This window comes from Anabrus simplex, chromosome 1 (assembly GCF_040414725.1).
Source record: "Anabrus simplex isolate iqAnaSimp1 chromosome 1, ASM4041472v1, whole genome shotgun sequence".
Lineage (NCBI taxonomy): Eukaryota > Metazoa > Arthropoda > Insecta > Orthoptera > Tettigoniidae > Anabrus > Anabrus simplex.
The window spans coordinates 24,370,654-24,386,921 of NC_090265.1; the positions used below are offsets into that span (position 1 = coordinate 24,370,654).

General features: G+C 37.2%; 1 long non-coding RNA gene across 2 annotated transcripts; it reads right to left on the minus strand.

The window, feature by feature from the left end:
• Positions 1–1,555: 1,555 nt before the first annotated feature.
• LOC136883456 (uncharacterized) lies at positions 1,556–16,005 on the minus strand. 2 transcript variants are annotated; one of them, XR_011018868.1, is made up of 3 exons: positions 12,861–16,005; positions 11,192–11,797; positions 1,556–10,955 (listed from the first exon to the last, which is right to left on the minus strand). It is a non-coding gene; the product is annotated as an uncharacterized lncRNA (long non-coding RNA). The 2 variants fall into 2 exon arrangements; XR_011018869.1 differs by having other exon boundaries at positions 1,565–10,955; positions 11,192–11,299.
• Positions 16,006–16,268: the final 263 nt, after the last annotated feature.

The window sequence follows — 16,268 nt, forward strand, 5'->3', positions numbered from 1 at the left end:
TTTTGTGGATGACAGCCTATTAGAAATGATAGTTCAGTAAACCAACAGGTATGCCAATCAGTTTAAACAAAGTCATAACGAGAAAAGCAAGTCCAAGTAATGCTGAGGAAATGAAACGGTTTCTAGGAAATATCACGTGTATGGGTCTTGTTCCTCACCCAACTATTAACTCATACTGGTCTAAGAATGACTTACATGATGCAGACTTATTAGACAGGCAATGCCATGCAATCTTTTCCTTCTTCTCTCAAGATTCTAGCACTTCGCAGACAACGAAGCTAACCCGAACAAACCATTCATGTGCATTGGCTGCTTGATTCATACATGCTGATGTTCATTTAATTTTTGTGTAAAAACACATTTATGCCTATGGAAATCAACCTTTACCAAGATGTAGAAAGGGATGTTAACGCTTTTCCTGTGCTACGCAAGACAAGGGTGACTCGTGGACTTTTAATAATTATTGCCACTAAACCAAGCGCTGACCTGACATGACTTCCAGCTGTTAATCTAATTATTTCGAAGTAATATACTTTCACCATCCACCGGCAGCCCGCAGAACTACTTCCAGAGGACAAGTCACAGGTGCCTCGTAATGCACACCAGTGAAGTACAGTAGGAGACATCGGTGACTCGCGACACTCTCACACTTAATGTCAACAGTGTAACAGCAGCGAACATGTTAAATATACAATTATGTTCCAAATGCAGGTTGAATGTGAAAATAATGAAGCACAACCCTCCTACAAAATAACCATGCAAGCTGACCCTACCTCTTATCTGTTGCAGTTCACTTCAGCGCTTGTTCTAAATATCTATGTGATTGGCAAACAAACAGGATTTCATTCCAAGTTATGCAAACAGCCATGGCAAGCTTTGTAAGAGTAAAACATATAAGACATCCAATACTGACAAACTTTGTTAGTCAACACTGGCTGATTAATCATCTCCACGATGGGTCAATCACAATATACAAATTGTACAATCCGAATCACACCCAACAACTGCATCTTATTAAATTAGATTTGCCAACAGCATGCCACTGTCTAGGATGAAACCAAAGGGGAACATGGGTATAAAATAGCAATCTCAAGCATCCTGTATTTTAACCCCCTACTTAGCATTACTCTGCAAAGTGCAGAAATTAGATTATTTTGATAAAATTCACAGCATGCATTAGGTGAACTAATAACAATCAGCAACTACAACTGGTCTTTAGGACAAAACAAAATTTACCATAATATGAAGATTTAAGAGCAAGGGAAATAAAAATTACCTGACCATAAATTAAAGGATCACTTTTGGTGCATTACACTGCTGAAAAAATACATCAATTCACAACACAGAAATAAGAGTTTTAAATGTGTAAGCAGGGATACTGTATTTCTAAATATTAGGCAGCTACCAGTCTTTAATGAAACTTCGAAGTTAAGTTGCACAGTATAACACTAGCAAGGCAATGATATAAACTTATCCTAGGAAGAGAAGTGCAATAAATGTTAATCTCCAGTTATTGCTTAACACTGTAAGTCTTCCAGCTATCTACATAAAAAGTTCACTGTTCACTTCAAGACATCTTAACTGCATAATTTGATTCTAGATAATAACAGAAAGTGGTAAGAAAAGTATTTTATTTCAGCGTTATAGAATACAGTACTAAAATTTCCACAAAAAATCAAGAAACAAGTCCCCAATCAAAAGTACCTTAAAATTTATCTTACTAAACCTAGGTAGAATAAAAGAAAACTTCATAAACTTACTCTATTTTAAAATATGTGTGTGTGTGTATATATATATATATATAAAAGATATGCATCTTATCTGCTACATTGTTCAGAATTTGAAAAGAATGGTAATTTACTTGTCTGTAATTTCTGTCTGTACGTATGTACATGCATCACGAGAAAACAGCCGAAGAGAATTTAATAAAAATCGGTGTGAAGTCTGCAAATGAGCCACTACAATCTAGGATATTTTATCCATGCTAAGTAAATGAATACTTGTATTAGAATGCCAATTCCCTAACTCAATCTTCACATGAGGAAAGAAGTTTGCAACGTCCACATCGTGTTTCTAGTGTAAAGTTAAGAGTTATGCAATTCAATACAATCTTGCTCGCGTGTATACTACTTAACCTAAAATTCTGCATACAATGTAGAATTCAGTAGCGAATCACAGGTACATCAGCTAGTTTTAAAAATAAAGTGAAATCTTCAACCTATATCTCCCAAAGACTTAACTGAACCAAAGTGAATTCTGCATTTCATTTTAATCTCCAAAAGAGCACACTGCAATGTCAAACAGTACAATTAAAAAAAAAATCCCCATTACAAAGTTGCATGAACATATACCATAAGCAGGACCAATTAATAAATTACCATCTTACAATAATGCAAAAAAAAGCCTTCCAGTAATGGAAATCTAGGGCAACCATCTTTAATCCCAACTGAAAAACTCCAGCAATAATAATTACATAATTTAAATAATTTAGCCAACTCAAAATCTTAAAATTCACAAAATACCACCTAATTTGAAGGTTATAGACAATTCAAAGAACAATGTCTCGCCTCCTTTACATAAAAAAAATAACATAATATGCATCATGAACACTGACGTGTTGGCAAAAAAAGTGTGGCTTATATAAGCAATTTGGGCATACCGAACAATAATCAATGCCAATAAAACTGCTATTCACCGAATGGACTTGTGGTTCTAAAAGGAGAGAAGAGCCAATCACACACAGTCCCAGAAAGCCATGGTTGGCAGCAATCGTAGTGCATTACTTGAATACCCAACACACACTGTTGGGCAAGGCAGCAAGGAACTTTGAATTAAAGCAGTTTTACTGTTAGTTACATATAAACAAGCCATTCACCACAACGTACATAGCAAATGCTGAAAAGAAATAAAGGTACCATCATATAAAACTGGTTTAACAAATGTACGTAAGGATCAATATGATTTTTTCAAATCATTGTTGCCAACTATGTATTTAAGCACCCTTCAAGCTAAATATCAATTCAGTGTGCTGGCTCCCATTATTTGTAACTCTGCAACTAAGGAAGCAAATTGACAACAGTTGAAGGACTGCAGCATCACTAATCAAATTCACTACCACCTCAAAGGACCACTACTATAAAAAACCAATTTTTGAGAAGTATGTAAAAAGCCAGAACACCTAATAAACACTTAACCAGCCTTTAAAAAAAAAAAATGAACCAATAACCCGAGCATTCACCACCTCTATGGACATCGTGCTCAAACACTCATAACGATAGTAATTCACATTTGGGAAATGAGCAACTCCTCACTTCATCCAGATGCATACATAATTCAACAATTGCCTAGAAATTTTGGAGAAAGACATCCTGCAGTAAACATTGTAGTACACATCAAATTCCATTCAAACAGCCTACAGTAAATAGTTCCAAAAATGAGGTTTGCTCCAAAGAATTCCAAGGATCAGCCATCATGTTGAGTGATTTTTGTCAAACTTTAATTTCAAAGAATTAATACACAAAACATCTCAAAGCAAACTACAGGTCTACTACAAAGGAAAGAAATCAAACTACAGTAAATTGTTCCAAAACAGGTGGCCAAGGTTAAAAGCAACTGCTATTAGCTGTTATGAATTGCAGGTCTACAGTAATAACCATGCGAGAATGAAGGGTTCACCATAAAAGAACTGCACAAAACATACTGGAGCTAATTACACATGAAATCCTATCTCAATATATTATAGTAAAACATCCCAAAAACAAGGAGCTAGGGGAAGGTACCAATTGATGTAAAAGGTGAAATAAATTGCAAGCACATTACCTGTGATTAACTGCCACTAAAGTGTTACAAATAGTGGTTAAACCATGCAAGAATAGTTGAATTTGAACTGCAGAATTTTTGTATCAATCCAACAGGAATGTTTGCGTTCAGGTTGACATGTTTTATATATATTAAAAAAAGGCCATTGTTATGAAGTTTCTTGCAGCTTTCCAAATGGCAGCTCACATTCATGAAGATTCCTCTTGCCCTTACAAATTGGCAACCCCTGCTCTACAGGAATAACCAGCATGCAAACGCACCATTTTCAATTTGTTCCACAGAATTCCAAATTCATGGACAATCGTCCAAAGCAATCCCCAATTTTGTTACTGGCACACAGCAGAATTTCATCCTTTGAACACAGTTGTCAGGAATCGCACCCTACACTAATACACCTGGGAAAGCTCGGACACATTTTAATGCTGCCTGTTGAAATCCAAATTCCAATGCAAATACAGAGAAACTCCGTTAATAGAGTATTCGCCATACACTTTTTCCCCACTTAGCATTGTTAAGGGGTACAATGAAAAGTAGCCTGCATTGGAATTTGCACCTTAGGAGTTTCAACTCGAGCGAGTTTGTTGAAGCTCCTTTGTCAGATTCAAAATGGCAGACAAAGATAACCATTGTGGGCTGTGTTGCATGTAACCTGCACTATAAGAGTGCATAGCTGTAGTGCACCGACAATTTTAAGGGTCTCCGTGCAAGTTTTCATATTTGTGAACTAGGGCTAAGTGCAGTTATCTTATAAGGCTTATTTTTCCATGGTCGCTTGCATGTTTCCAAGAAAGGACAATTTGCCACTGTGATATGTTCTACACCAATATGGACTAGGCATGATTGTAAGTTCAGTTTACTCCACGAACATCCAAATTCCTGGATCTTATCTTGAATTTGCATTCAACTGCAGATTAGTCACACCAACAGAAACCCTGGTGAATTTGAACAGAACTAAAGGTACTACTCACATCCTGAGAACCTCTGCTCTTGCTTTGTGTGCACTGCAGAACACGCTTCACCTCACACCAAGCATTGCAATCGACAAGACCATACAAATCTTGTCAGGATGTCTGGAATAGCTCTCCCCCACTATCAGAAGGGCCGTTGCTGCAGAGCGTACAAAGCAGACAGAAGTTGAGAGAGGTCCACCACTGGTAGGAACATCGGAGTCTACCTGCATCACCAGCTGGAAGAGCATGCTGCTACCTGACACTCCTCCAGGAAATGACCTGCCCTATCCTATCTGGAGATCACTTAATCGTCTTTAGAGTGGGCTACCACCTGCTCATCTGTCCTCTACTAGAGCAACCCTGCACTACACAGGATCTGAAGAGGCAATTTGAGTTGCCGCATTTTAGAAATGCTGACAGGACACAGAATGGATGGATTAAAGGAGGAATAGGTGGTTTTCCTAGGCAACCTAATTAGATGCCAAAGGAACCACTGCAACCCAAAAATGTTTATTTTACGAATGCACATTTGCCACATTTTTCCAAATAACATGCAAGGCTCAAATAAGGCATGAAGGTCAGGAATTATCACACGCCAAACAAACTGAAGTATATCCCCTTAATGCCTGCCCCCCCTCCCCAAATATGATTTATTTACAAAATCAAAAGTACATTTCTCTCGGAACTTTAACATGAAAAACACTATTTCACATGTTCAAGAATTATCACACACCAAAAACTAACTGGTAACTAATGAACTACATTTAAATGCCTATCACGACCAACCAACATTTATTTATTGAAGTCGTGAATTTAGGCATTTTACAGTTCAGACAATGCATACATACAATGAATAGTGTGCAACAGCACCAAGTTGCAGGGAGAAAAAAAAAAAACAGCAGCCAGCTCCTAAAGATTTGTCATTAAGAAACATAGTGGCATAAATGCCTTCTGATCCCCTAGGAAATTCATTTATTAGATCAGCACAAGGCATTTTCACACAACTTTGAATTTACTGTATATAACCCACAGAACTTGGCATTTATATTACCAAGGATAAAAATAACAAAACAAAAACCCAACTTAACTCAGTGTTTAATATACAAAGTTGGCAGCAATCAGGACTAAGAACATTGCAACCCAAAGATCTGATTATCAAATCAAGGAAAGACCAGTCTTAACAAGTGTGTAATTACAAGATGTTAAACCACAACACATCTCTAAGACCCAGATGTGGGCATTTCATCCATTCAATCACATACACCCAATGAACATAGGTAAAAATACATATTTAAAACAATGGAACTATTGAAATCCTCCACAATAACTATGTCAAATTCGTCCATACATATTCCACACAAGAAATAGACCAGTTTAGGTTTTCTCTGCATATACTGCATTCAAATGAGGCTAAACATTCTATTACTACATAACTGGTTATACAAGTAAAGACATTAGACTGATGAAATAACAGGCACGCAGGCCCAATTATAGTGACCAAAGATAAAATGCTACCAAGTCATTTAACCAACAGTCCTCCCAAACAACCAACTCCCTTGTAAGAGAAGGTTCTTTACTTGCAAGACACCACACCAGGGGACAATGCTCCTACTGCTTATTCTGGTATGAAATTACACATGAACAGCAAAATGGGCATTATTTTTATCACAATACAAGATATGCATGTAGCACTCTCAAAACAGTATGGTAAAATCTTTCTACAGCTTCACATTAACATACCATACAAAGCTAGTATGTGAAAAAAACTGCCTCCAATAAAAATGGGGTGTTTTTCAACATTCAAATATACAGCATATTTTCATTCAACATTTCTTGTTAATTCTAATGTCCCAATGCCATGTAACGTTAAACGGCACTGCACAAGAACTAGACTCAAAAAGTTACAAGACTGTGCAAAGTTGAAGTGCCAATCACTGCAGCTTCAAAGCAGAAACCTGTCCAAGTCTTCCTGAACATCTTGCATCTGACAGCTTTACCGGATGAAAATGCAAGACACACCAGCACTTTATGAAGTGAATAACTATCCTTCCCTGGAAAGAACATTTTCTCAGTAATACAGACCACAAAGTATGTATTAATAACTCAATGCTGGACGTTCACCATCTTGACCTCCAGGACCATTATGACTAAAGCCAAAATACAAAGCAAATGATGGCATCCGCTGCACGCAAAACTAGCACAGCAACGCCTCGATCAGAAGGAAGAATACTAAATTGGACTCTGGAAAGAGATACTACTCGACTTGTTGCCACAACCCTGTGAAATTTAGAGAAAGTGATATAAGCGTCACTTCAGCACTTCCGTACATGAATTAAAAAATTGACTAATAAAATTGTATATCTTAAGGTGGGGAGATATGCTACAACTAATCAAACTGCAAGAGACTTGAGCTAAAATTTGTATGCAGGACGGAGCACTTTTCAGTGTAAATGAATATAGGAGAGATTTACTAATGAGTATTTTGGCTTTAAATTTGGAGACATGCTACTATATATCAAACGGCAAAAGACTTGAGCTAAAATTTGTCAGATGAAGCACTACACAAAGAATTGTGAAACATCTTAAAATAGCGTATCACGTCTTTAAAAAATACTGAATTGCACTAAGAAATATTAATTTTCAACTTAGCCATGAAATGTACGTGTATGCTTGAATCGTTTCATCAGGCAACTGCAACTGGCATTCCAATCCATCAGCAACGAGATGCACTAGACGCAATGACTGGGGATCAGCATACGTTCTCCAAGGTTAAGTCTGATATAGTTCATCACCCATAATCTGCATGAAGAACCCCTAACAAGAGAATCAAAAAAACTCTGGCAGAAGTAGATTCAATGCAGCAAGCAAACTTCAGGTCAGTGTATACTTGGCAGAAAATGTGAATCAAGTTAACAGTAGTCAATTTAGGAATATTAAAGACACTTATCATCTGACCCATTTTACAATTGCTTTTTTTCAAAATATTTGATCATTGCCATGTTCTCTCCAGATAACAATATAACTGAACTACATCCCTGACAAATTAGAAACAAGTACCACATAAAAGACAAAAGTATTAGATTAACCAAATTTCAAGCAGTTAAGCGTAAAACAAAACATATTGCTGTATATCCTGTGTCCACAGTATGCAATTACAAATGGATTATGATAACCCAGTATGATCGTTGGGCCTGATGGCAGTATAACAATGGAATGGATCTGCAAATGGTTACAGCTGCACGTTAATAGCGGCTCGGCAATGGGATGCTTGGCAAAAATGTTGCAGCTGTTCGTTAATACTATGGCCGTTACCTCTTCAATCTTGTACAATACCATCATCCTGACAAGAGTTTGACATGAAAATGTCTTCAGAAAACAACTACACGACATGAATTGCATATTGTAAACGTTTTGAGAAAACCTACTGAAAAGAAAATTTACTCAGCCGTAAAGTTTTCCACAAATAAAATTGCAGAAAATTTACTTGGTATAAGAGCCTTAATCGGTGTGGCACAACCAGTAGCTTAACCAGACAGAAAAAACAAATCTGTATATAGTATATACGCTAAACTTCAACTGCCCCAAGAAATTAAGGGTGCAAGAAAAGTGGTGGGTGTAATATTAACCCAAACTCACAACATTAACAACAGGATATTCTAGCTAGAATTAGGAAGTTTATTTCAAAACTACGTGCAAGACTTACACTTTACCCTTATCCGTGCAGTTTTAATCACTGGCGTGGCACGACTTAAGACTAATCAGGACTTCAAAAGGCCAATCTGTCTAGCACGTGCAACTGGAACTGTCCTAGTCAACCTCCAAGAAGGGAACTGAAACTATGAATACAGAAAGGCACAAGAAATTGATGGGAAGATTAATTCATACGCTTTTACCCAACAGTAGTAAAATACTATTAAACTGCTATCATACTACTTTTACAAGAGCATACACTTCAACCTTAGCCATGAAGATTAATCACCGGTGTGGCAAGAGTATTAGAAGACTCAGGGCAGCGAAAGCAAATCTGCACCTAATGAGCATAACGGGAACTGTCCTAAGAAACCCCCAAGAAGAACAGAACTGAAATACGAGAGAAAGACACAAGAAATTTATGGGTGGAATATCAATTCACACCCATCAGCAATATAGTAAAATATAAAACTAGCTACAATTAATTTGTAAAACAGTTCGGCACAGCCATCATAGTTTCAAGATTGCTTACGCTTCAACCTTATCCATGTGGTTTTCAAAGTGCCGCACTGGATATGTGAATAGGGACAGCAAATGTACATCAGCCACTAGCTCTCTTACATTGTAACCTCTGAAATTATCTGAAAATATGACTAGAGAAAAGCACAAAGAATTGATGGTTGAAATAACACCCTTAATCATCATAGTACATGAACTAGGCAAAATTTCTCATTCCTTTGAAACAGATTTGCATAGCTATCCTAGTTTTAAGAGCGCTTACACTTCAGTCTTATCCATGACAATCAGCAGCGAGGCACAACTCAGATTAATCAGGAGAGCAAAAGGAAATCTCCATCTAGCACATGCAACGGGAACTATCCTAGAGAACCTCCAAAGACTTCCGGAACTGAAACTAGTCACTCAAGAAAGGCACACGAAATTGTTGGATGGAATATTCATTCACACCCATCAGTATTATAGTAGTAAAACGTAGAATTAGGTGCAATTTGTCAAACTGTTCTATCATAGCCATCAAAGTTGCAAGACTGCTTACAGTTCAGCCTCATCCACGAAGTTTTATCACGAACATACTGCTACTGTGTAGTTTAATCAGGATAGCAAATGCATTTTGGCAGCTGTGGCTATCGCTCCTCCATTGTAAGCAAGTCCCGAAATGATCTGCAACTACTACTAACAAAAAAAAGGAAGAAAAAAAAAAGGGGGAGAAATAGTTCACCCCCCATAACCATCCAAGTAGTAAAATAATATATTTGGAACTAGGTAGAATAATTCTTTCTGAATTTCTATCATACTTATGGATCATCGGCATTATAGCAGTAAATATAAAACTATCTACAATTAATTTATCAAAACAGATCGGAACATTCATCACAGTTTCAAGTATCTTACTCTTCAGCCTTATCAATAAAGTTTTATCACTTAAGTGACGCAACTCTAGGCGAATAGGGACAGCAAATGCACCATCTATGACTAGCTCTCATATATTAAATAACCTCCGAAAATACGGCTGGAAAAAAAAAAAGCACAAAAAGATTGATGGGTGGTGGAATATTCACACCCTTAACCATCAAAGTCGTACGATAGTATATCATGAACCAAGAATTTGTCGTTCTTTTTGAACACATTGGCATAGCTATCCTAGTCTTAAAAGCTTACACTTCAGTAATCCATGAAAATCGATCAGCTACGTGGCACAGCTCAACACATAAATGAACTGTCCTAAGGAAAACTCCAAGTTTTACAGAACTGAAACTATCACTTGAGAAAGGCACAAAAACTGTAGGGCAGAATATCAGTTCACACCCATCAGTATTATTATAGTAGCAAAATATACAACAACGTACAATTTATAAAACCATTTACCACAACCATAAAAGTTGCAAGATTGAACTTATATAAGGCTGAAGTGTAAGCAATCACCGGCATGGCACAAGACGAATCAGGACAGCAAAATGACAATGTTTCCGATGCACTACTGGAACTGTCCTAAACAACCTCCAAGAACAGAACTAAAACTTTTACTTGAGGAAGGCGCAAGAAATTGATAGGTTGGAAATGAATTCACACCCTTAAACAATCAAAGCAGAACAATATTATATTATGATAGGCAGAATTAGTCATTCCCTTAGAACTATCATACTTGCAAGAGCTTACACTTCAGCCTTGTCCAAGATTTAATCACCAGCGTGGCACAGCTCAGAAGTTTCAGGACAGCGATACCAAATCTGTCCTGCCATAAGCCAGAACACCTGGATGATGAGCATTATAGTTTTAAAATATAAAACTAGCTACCATTAATTATTAATCAAAATGTTCGGTATAGCCATCATAGTTGCAAGATTGCTTACACTTCCGCCTTATCCGTGATGTTTCATCACCGAAATGCCATAACTGAGTTTAATTAGGGACAGCATATGCACATCGGCAGCTAGGTCTCTTCCATCGTAAATAACCGGTGAAATTATCTGAAACTGACTGGAAAAGGGTCCAAAAATTTCATGGGTGCAATATTAACTCTCACTCTTAACCATCAAAGTAGTATGGTAGCATATTATGAACTAGGTAGAAATAGTCATTAGTTTTGAACAGCTATCATACTTATGGATATTCATTCACACCCATCAGTACTTCAGTAGTAAAATAGTAAATTAACTACAATTAATTTATCAAACTGTTTGAAATATCCATCCAAGTGCCAACATCGCTTACACATAAGTCTTATCCGGAAGTTTAATCACCAAAGTGCCACGACTAGTTGAATCGGGACAGCAAACTCACTTCGACCGCTGCCACTCATCGTAAGTAACCTCCAAAATAATCTGGAACCAGTCAGAGAAAGGCACAAAAACTTAAGGATGGATTATTAATTCACATCCGAACCGTTACTAGTACAATATGAACTAGATAGAATTTGTCACTCCTTGTGACCTGTTGTAGAGTTTACACTTCAGCCTTAGCAATAAAGATTAGTCATCTGCGTGGCATGACTCTTCGGAAGATTCAGGACTGCAAAAGCTAACTGGAACTGTCCCAAGAAACCTCCAAGACGAACTAAACTATGACCAGAGAAACACACAAAATATTGATGGGTGGAATATTAATTCAAACCCGTCTGCAATCTATATTAGTAAAATATAAAACTATCAACAATTAATTTAACAAACAGTTCAGCAAAGCCATCATACTTTCAAGAATGCTTACGCTTCACCTTATCCGTGAAGTTTTTATCACCGAAGTGCCGCAACTCTGTAGATGAATAAGGACAGCAAATGCATGTCGGCAACTTCTCTCTTAACGCAAGTAACCTTCAAAATTATCTGAAATGTGAAGAGAAAAGGGCACAAACTATAAATGGGTGGAATATTAATTCACACCCTTAACCATCAATGTAGTTCGAAAGTATATTATGAACTAAGAATTTATCATTCCTTTTGAACAAATTGGCATAGCTAATCAGTCTAAAGATCTCACTTCTGTCTTATCCATGAAGAATAATCAGCTGCATGGCACAGCTCTTGGATGAATCACTACAGCGTAAGCAAATCTCCATCTAGCGCACATAACTGGAACTGTCCTGAGACTTGATAGAACTACCACTTCAGAAAGGCACAAGAAACTTAAAACACCTATCAGCATAATAGCAGTAAAATATAAAACTATCTACCATTAATTAAACAAACAGTTTAGAACGGCCATCATAGTTTCAAGATTGCTGACGCTTCAGCCTTATCCGTGAAGTTTTATCACAAGTGCCACAACTCTGTTAGTGAATAGGAGCAGCAAATGCACATCTATGACAAGCTCTGGTATCTAAGTTCAATCACCGGTGTGGCATGACCGAGGTGAATCAGGACAGCCAAATGACGATTGTGTTTCGGATGTACAATTAACTGGAATTATCCTAAGCAAAGTACAGAACTGAAACTTTTACTTGAACGCACAAGAAATTGATAGGTTGGAAATGAATTCCCATCCTTAAATGATCAAATTAGAACAATATATTATGAACTAGGTAGAATTAGTCGTTCCCTTTTGAACTGCTATCATAAGAGCTTACACTTCATCCTTGTCCACGATTAATCACCGGCGTGGCAAAGCTCAGAAGTTTCAGGACAGCGAAACCAAATCCGTCTTTTTAACACACACAACTGGAACGGTCCTAAGAAAATTCTCCCATACAAACTGAACTAAAACTAGAGAAATACAAAAAGAAATTGATGGGTAGGACAGGCGAAAGTGGAAGAGGTTCATCCCATGACAAGACCTGCCAAAAGGCAGAATACTTGGATGATGAGCATTATAGTTGTGAAATTTAAAACTAGCTACCATTAATTAAAACAAAATGTTCGGTATAGCCATCATAGTTGCAAGATTGCTTACACTTCCATCTTATCCGTGACGTTTCACCACCAAAATGCCATGACTCCGCAGTTTAATTAGGGACAGCATATGCACATCAGCAGCTAGGTCTCTTCCATCGTAAGTAACCGGTGAAAATATCTGAAACTCCAGACTAGAAAAAGGTCCAAAAACTTGATGGGTGCAATATTAACTCTCACTCTTAACCATCAAAGTAGTATGGTAGTGTATTATGAACTAGGTAGACCGACATTTTGCCATAGCTAACATAGCTTTAAGAGCGCTTACACTTCAGTCTTGTCTATGAAGATATGAATCAGGACAGCAAAAGGAAATCCCCATGTAGCTCACAACTGGAACTGTCCTAAGAAACCTCCAAGAACCGAACTGAAACCAATTACATAAAGGCACAAAAAATTTATGGATGGATTATTCACACCCATCAGTATTATAGTAAAATATAGAAGTAGGTACAATTTATCAAACTGATAACAGTCATCAAATTCTCAAGACCACTTACACTTCAACCTTGAGCATGAAGTTTTTTTATCACTAACATACCGCAAAACTATAGTTGAATCAGGATGGCAAATGCACACTGGCCGCTAGCACTCTTACTTCGTAAGCAACCTCCGATATGAATTGAAAATAACACTAGAAAAACAAAAAAAATTGACGGGGGAGGGGTTATCGTTTTACAGCCATAACCATCGAAGTAGTACGATATATTATGAACTAGGTAGATAGTCTTAATTAGTTTTGAACAGATATCGTACATATGGATATCAATTCACACCCATCAGTGCTATAGTAGTACAATAGCAAACAAACTACAATTAATTTATCGAACTGTTCGAAATATCCATCCAAGTTCCAACATTGCTTACACACACACACACACACACACACACACACACGTCTTATCTGGGAGTTTAATCACCAGCAAACTCACTTTGGCTGCTACCACTTTCATCGTAACCTCCAAAATAACCTGGAACCATCAGTAAAGAAAGGCACAAAAACAGAAGGGTGGATTATTAATTCACACCCATAACCATCAAACTAGTATGAGTATATAATGAACTAGATAGAATTTGTCACTCCTTGTGACCTGTTGTAGAGTTTACACTTAAACCTCGGCAATGAATATTTGTCACCGGCGTGGCACGACTCTCAGAAGATTCAGGACAGCGAAAGCTAACTGGAACCGTCCTAAGAAACCTCCAAGATGAACGAAACAAACTATGACCGCAGAAACACACAAGATATTGATGTGTGGAATATCAATTCAAACCTGTCTGCAATATATATATTAGTAAAATTTAAAACCATCAACAATTAATTTATCAAACAGTTCAGCAAAGCCATCATACTTTCGAGATTGCTTACGCTTCACCTTATCCGTGAAGTTTTATCACCAGTGTCGCAACTCTGTAGGTGAATAGGGACAGCAAATGCACATCAGCGACTTGCTCTGGTATAAGTAAACTCCGAAATTATCTGAAAATATGAAAAGAAAAAGGCACGAACGATATATGGGTGGAATATTAATTCACACCCTTAACCATCAAAGTAGTACAATAGTATATCATGAATGAAGAATTTGTAATTTCTTTTCAACAGATTGGCATAGCTATCAGTCTAAACAGCTTACAGTTCTGCCTTACCCATGAATAATCAGCTGCAGGGCACAGCTCTTGGATAAATCACTACAGCATAAGCAAATCTCCATCTAGCACATAACAGGAACTGTCCTGAGAACCTCCCAGACTTGACAGAACTGAAACTATCACTTCCGAAAGGCACAAGAAACTAATGGGCTGAATATTAATTTACACCCAAAATAGTCATAAAGTTGCAAGATTGCTTACATTTCAGCCTTATCCAAGTTTATCATCAGCGTGGCATCAGAGACTAATCAGGACATCAAAATGCCAGTCTGTTTAGGACGCACAACTGGAACTGTCCTACGCAACCTCGAAGAACGGAACTGAAACTTTTACTTTAGGAAAGCACAAGAAATCGATTGGTGGAATATGAATTCACACCAGTCACCATTATACAATTGATCAAATTTTTAAGCATAGCCATCAAAGTTGCAAGATTCCTTATAGTCCAACCTTACCCCTAAAGTTTGATCATCAACATATAGCAACTCTCCATGAAGGACAGCAAACTTACAATGGCGCTTAACACATCGTTAAATAAGCTCCAAAACAAACAAACTCATCACTAGAAAATGGAACAATAAAATGTGGCTTGAATGTTAATTCACACCCATCAGCATAATAGTAGTAAAATGTAAAACAAACTACAATTAATTTATCAAACTTTTCGAAATAGCCATCAAAGTTCCAACATTGCTTACACTTTAGTCTTATCCGGAAGTTTAATCACCAAAGTGCTGCAACTCTATAGTTTATTTGGGACAGGAATCTCACTTTGGCCGCTACCACTTTCATCATAAGTAACTTCCGAAATAAGCTGAAACAATCACTAGAGAAAGGCACAAAAAATTTATTGTTGGAACATTAATTCACACCTGTAACGATCAAACTAGTGAAGTACGAATCGTATAGAATTCGTCACTCCTTTTGAACTGTTTAAGAGTTTACACATCAGTCATAGCACTGAAGATTTGTCACCAATGTGGCACGACTCTCAGAAGATTCAGGACAGCAAAAGTTAATCTGCATCCAACAGGCACATCTGGAACTGCCCCAAGAAACCTCCAAGATGAACAGAACTGAAACTACGACTAGAGAAAGACAGGAAATTGACGGGTGGTACATTCATACCCATCAGCAATATAGTAGTAAAATATGAAACTACTAACAATCAATTTATCAAAACAGCTTAGCAAAGCCATCAGTTTTCAATATCGCTTACGCTTCAGCCTTATTCGTGCAGTTTTATCATCGAAGTGCCGCAACTATGTAGGTGAATAGGGACAGCAAATGCACATCAGCAACTATCCCTTATCGTAAGCTTTGAAATTATCTGAAAATATACCGAGAAAATGCACAAAAAATTTGATGGGTGGAATAGTAATTCACACCCTTAACCATCCACATATACAATAGTATTTTATGAAAAAAGAAATTAGTCATTCCTTTTCAACAGACTAACATAGCTACTATCCTAGTTTTAAGAGCTTACACTTCAGTCTTATCCACAAAGATTAGTCAGCTGCATGGCACAGCTCTATCTAGCACACAACTGGAAGACTTATGGAACTGCCTTCCACTTGAGAAAGGCACAATAAACTGATGAATATTACTTCACACCTACCAGTTCTATAGCAGCAAAATAAAGAACTAGGTACAATCTATAAAACTTTAGCTATCAAAGTTGCAAGATTACTTACACTTCAACGTATCCAAGTTTAATCACCAGCATAGCACGACTTAAGACGAATCAGGGCAGCAC